Raw genomic sequence first — 5,327 nt, 5'->3', positions numbered from 1 at the left:
AAAATTTTTTTTTCTGAGACAGAGTCTCACTTGGTCACCCTGGATAGAGTGCCATGGCATCTAGCTCACAGCAGCCTCAAACTCTTGTGCTCAAGCGAACCTCTCGCCTTAGCCTCCTAAGTAACTCAAGACTATAGGGACTCACGACCATGCCTGGCTAGTTTTTCTATTTTTAGTAGAGATGGGGTCTTACTCTTGCTCAGACTGGTCTGGAACTCCTGAGCCCAAGCAATCTACCTGCCTTGGCCTCCCAGAGTGCTAGGATTACAGATGTGAGCCATGGAGCCTGGCCAGGAGATTTATTTTAAATATGAATACAGCTGGCTGGGCACGGTGGCTCATACCTGTAATCTTAGCATTTGGGGAGGCTGAGGCCAGTGGATTGCCTGAGGTCACAGGTTCAAGACCAGCCTGAGCAAGAGCAAGATACCATCTCTAAAAATAGCTGGGCATTGTGTCTCTAGAAATAGCTGGGCATTGTGGCAGGTGCCTGAATTCTCAGCTACTCAGGAGGCTGAGATGAGAATTCGCTTGCACCCAAGAGTTTTAGATTGCTGTGATCTAGGATGGTACGGCACTCTACAGAGGGCAACAAAGTGAGACTGTCTCAAAAAAATATTTTTTTAACAATAAAATAAATATAAATTCACAGATAGGTTAAAAATAAAAGAATAGGAAAGATATATCATACAAATACTAATCAATAGGGAATTGGAATAAATGTAAATTCACAGGTAGGTTAAAACTAAAAGAATAAGAAAGATATATCATACAAATACTAATCAAAAGGGAATTGGAATGCTATCATAATGTCTTATAAAGAGAGCTTTTATAACGATAGGCTGATTCATCAGAAAGACACAACAATCTTGGATGCACAGACACCTAGTAACTGAGCCTGAGTGCATGAGTCAGTGACCAGATCAAGTAGAGCAAGCTTTCCGGCTCCTTGCAGGGGGAAGGACCCATGGAGCCATTTCCTCATTCCAGTCCCGTTCCTCATTCCTGACTCCTTTGAGTCAGTGGCAAAGACAGAAGAGGACAAAGAAGAAGCCAGACTCCATGGCTCATTCTGTACTTGGCATTGAGACTATGTGGGCCCTCCTTGTGCCTCTGAGACAGTGGGCCCTGGGGCCCTCTGACCCTCAGACAGGAGCTCTTGCAAACAGTTCCTACAGGGTACTTCAGCCCCAGCTCTTCTTGCCATGAAGAGTGTTTTCTGACACCTGCCAAGCTCGCGTGGGATGTCACGCAGGACTTGGGGTCATGTTCACTGAGGTTGGAGAGGGCTGGTCCTGGAATGATGGGTGGGATGCATGTTGGTCACCAGGAACTCCAGGTGTCCTAAGACACAGGGGAAGGTGGCTGTATCTACCCTTAGGCTGGGCCTGCCTTTCAGATACTGAGAGGAGCTGAGTCAGCATCAGGTGGGGCAAGGGTAAGGGAGAGGGGAATTTTTAAGCAATGATGAAAAGTTGCTTGGAAGAGGAGGAGGTTCCCAGATAGGGTGCGCCTGGTTGGCAGGACATTCCCTTGTTTTCAGGCAGTCCCGTTTGCTCTGACAATCCACGTGGGCAATGATTTCTTTCCTTTTTCTTTTTATACTTGAAATAAAATTGTGGCAAAATACACGTGATAAAATTTACCATCTTAACCATTTTCAGGGGTACAGTTTAGTGGCAAGAACCTTTACCTTGTAGAACCATCCCCACCACCAGAACTCTTCATCTTCCTAAATTCTGCACCCATTAAACGATGACACCCTACTCCTCTTCCCTCCTTAGCTCCTAACACCCACTTTTCCCCTGCATTCTGGCTCTGTGAAGTTGAGTGTCCTATGTACCTCAAATAAGTGAACTCATATGGTTTTTGATGTTCTGTGGCTGGCTTGCTTCACTTAGCATAATGTTCTCAAGCCTCTTCCGTGTAGTAGCATGTGTCAAAATTGTCTTCCTTGTTTAGGCTGAATATTATTCTATTGTGTGTTTATATCCCATTATGTTTTTCCGTTCATGGAAGCTTGAATGGAAAGTTTCCATGAATGGAATGTGGATGGACACTCGGTTGCTGTCTACCTTTTAGCTGTTGTGAATAATGCTGGCTGAATGTGGTTGTACAGCAGTGATTTGTTTTTGTTTTGTTTTGTTTTGTTATGAGACAGAGTCTCACTTGGTTACTCTCAGTAGAGTGCAGTGGCATCATAGCTCACAGAAACCTCAAATTCTTGGGCTCAAGTGGTCCTCTTGCTCCGCCTCCCAAGTAGCTGGAACTACAGGTGCCTACCACAATGTCTGGCTAGCTTTAGAGATGGGGTCTTGCTCTTACTTAGCCTGGTCTCGAACTCCTGAACTCAAGCAATCCACCTGTCTCAGCCTCCCAGAGTGCTAGGATTACAGGCATGAGCCACTGGGCCTGGACCACTTTTTCTTTTGTTTTAAGGCAATGAGGTGAATATGAGGATAGGAATTTGTAGTTCGGGACATCTACATTTCACATTTCTAGAGACCTAGAATGAAAATAAGCATCTGGGGAAGTTTATCCTTGCAAATCTGCACTTTTGAAGGGACAGAGCCCCCAAGAACCTCTGGTGGTTGAGTTCTTTGGGCTTATTCCCATCCTTCTACCCAACCTTTGCCATATGTGGTCCCTAAGGCTACTGTCCAAGTGAAGGTATCATTTCTTGGCTCTGGCTATTGCGACAGGCAACTAACAGGTTGGCTGGACACCAAGGTGATTTTCCAGCAATCTCTTGCAACAACTTTGGAAATTTTGTTCCACAGGGCTTTCCAGAGTAAAGTGTTCCCCTTCTCCAGAATCGCTCATGGTTCCCCACAGCCCACAGAATACCCTGAAACTTTTAAGCTTGACTCTGGGGTCCCCATTGGCCTTCCTCACCTCCTGTCCCTCTCCTTCCCTCCATTCTCTCACTTAGCATTTACTTCCCCACATCCTGTATTTTTGTATTTGTTTCTGACATGCCCATCTGATACCGACTCACAGCACAAGAATGTTTATGATTAAAAGAATTTTACTTTGGGGGAGGGGTTCTCCTTAGGTCTTCATCAAAACCTGGTGAGGTAAATTGTTTCATCCCCAATTGACAAGTTGGGAAATTGAGATTCCAAAGTTCAGAGACATGGGTTTGTAATTACGGTCCATGGATCAAATTCAGAACCAGAGCCAGAGGGTTTCTCTATGATCCCTGGGGGGCTGGAGGTGGGAAGAATTGATGCCCAGGGGCTCAGAATCTGATTTCTCTACGTAGGTAACGGTGTAATCTTTCTGGGACTGAGTGTGGTTGAAGAATCATCAAGGGCCAGGATTTGTACCTGTTCCCTTAATGAAAGTCTAAGTATAAAATGAAGTGGTATAGCATTAAGTTGGCTGCTTTCTCCATTCTAAAGGATATTTAGTGAGAAGATAAGCCCATGTCAGAAGGCTTCCCACTTTACAGAGAACCCAGGAGCTAGGGAAAGCCTTAGCAAAATATGTTGAATTCATGCTGATAAATTCTGAATCCTCAGCTGGATGGGTCAGGAAGTTAGGGCACATGGGTGGATATAGACTCCTTCTTGCAGTGGGTAGCCCGCTGAAATGCTGGGCTGAAAGTAGTGGGACCAGAAACATCTGCAGAGGGTGTTGAGTAACTTGCTCAAGGTCACCCAGCTGACAAAAAGCTCAGCTGGACCTCACACAATTTAGGAGTCCAAATTCAGTGCTCCTAACACATCTGCCACTCAGAGCCCACCTCGTGCAGTAGAAAGGGTAGGTTTGCAACTTGGGCCAGGTTATCTAGCCTCACGGATCCCATGTGCAAAGTGGGCTGCCCTGGGGACTGGTGAGATAATTAGGAAAAGCAGTCACAGGGGCTGCAAAGAGGTGGTCATGAATGAAGCTGCTTCCTGGGGTGCTTCGGACTTGCCCCACATAGTCAAGAGTGGTTGATCCCGACCAATAGAGGCTATCATGATGGAGGTGCTGTCAGTAGAGGAGTGGAAAGGTCTGACTGGATATAAATGCCACACAACGGCAGTCGCCCTTTCTTTTCCTCCCGTTAGAGCATTTCCACTGGCCTGCAGTCTTGGGAGGGATATGGGGAATTTTTTCACTTCCCTTTCCCGGAAAGTACTTGCATGGCCTCACTGTCCAGTGACCCTATTTGCCATGGCATCTGTTACCCCATCTGTCAGCCCAGCCAGCATCCACCAGGGCTGGCTGGGCTGTACCCCTCACCCACCTCCAATGAAACCGACAGGCCTCCTTGAGAAAATAGCTTAGCCTGGTGCAAATTGGGAGACATCCTGCTCTTTTTCTCCAGGTAAGTTGGTCTTTTCCTCTGGCTCCCCCAGGGGAAGGCACTCACTTGTCTTTTCTTTCTCCTTTGGTGATATCTCAATCAGGAAGAAAGTTCTACCCTAGAGTTCCAGGAGGCCACTTGATTACATTGTTGGCTGATAACCCAATTGAACCCTGGAGCAGAAAGGTATGGTTTTGTGTTGTACTTAGGATTTAATGTGCACTGGCCCCACAAGGCTCAAGAGAAAAGCTCTGAAAGCCTGGTTCTGCAGAGCCCAAGCTGGGCATCACCCTAGAAGGCTTTGAGGTTTTCTCTCTTCCAACTTGCATGTTATTTTCTTATTTTATATATTTAAAAGGACTCCCTTTTGTGAGGCAGAACTTCAAAGGAAGCATTCCAGGCCACACTTCCTTTTGGTAAATCTTAACTAGTGTAAATGTTTACTTTTGTGTTGTAAAGCCTAGGCGGTGGGGAGGGGGAGAGAAGGAATGTCAGAAGCAGGTGTCCTGCCAGCAAAAGTTAAAACTTAATCTGCTGTTTTGGGTTTTTAGGGGGGTGGGGAGTGTTTATAATTAATGAGCCATGCTAATGAACCTGGAATTAGGCAGAACCTTTTTGCCAGGTTCTGCAAATTTCTGGACCCACTGGAAAGACAGAGCATTTGGGGAAACCTACCTTGCTGCTTTTCCTGTTGGGAGGTCAGTGCTTGAAAATGAGAAGAATGAGCAAAACCATAATTAAAAGAGTGGAAAGGTAAACAAAGGGGAAAGTGAAATGATGTAAAGCAGTATTGCTGAAACACTTTGGCTTTGGGCAAAAATGTAAACCCTAAAAAAGATTATAGAAAGAGGCATTGCCATTTCCCCGCTACCCTCACTCAGCTGCACCCCGTGTACCTTACCCAGGATGCTAACGTGTTAGACGCCCACCCAGGGACCCACACTCTCTAGGAAAACGACTTTTGCGTTTCAGTTAGCTACCTTAGAAACACTCTCTTGGGAAAAATCCTTGAAATCCAAGGGCATTCTCC

At 45.9% G+C, this 5,327-nt stretch overlaps 1 protein-coding gene across 3 annotated transcripts in view; it reads left to right on the top strand.

Annotated features, from left to right (window-relative positions):
• Positions 1-5,327, top strand: part of WWC1 (WW and C2 domain containing 1) — a 177,805-nt gene that overhangs the window by 34,832 nt on the left and 137,646 nt on the right. Inside the window, exon 1 of one of the 3 annotated variants that reach the window (XM_023515284.1) lies at positions 3,035-3,765. The exons of 1 other annotated variant lie outside the window; for it this stretch is intronic. The gene's annotated coding sequence lies outside the window, so the exon portion shown is untranslated. Of the gene's footprint in view, positions 1-3,034; positions 3,766-4,272; positions 4,319-5,327 lie in introns of those variants that run through there. One more of the 3 variants, XM_023515282.1, reaches the window with a different exon arrangement.

Source organism: Otolemur garnettii, unplaced genomic scaffold, assembly GCF_000181295.1.
Source record: "Otolemur garnettii isolate 467f Iridium unplaced genomic scaffold, OtoGar3 scaffold00003, whole genome shotgun sequence".
NCBI lineage: Eukaryota > Metazoa > Chordata > Mammalia > Primates > Galagidae > Otolemur > Otolemur garnettii.
The sequence above is the reverse complement of the archived record's forward strand: the minus strand, read 5'-3'. Positions and strand labels throughout refer to the sequence as shown.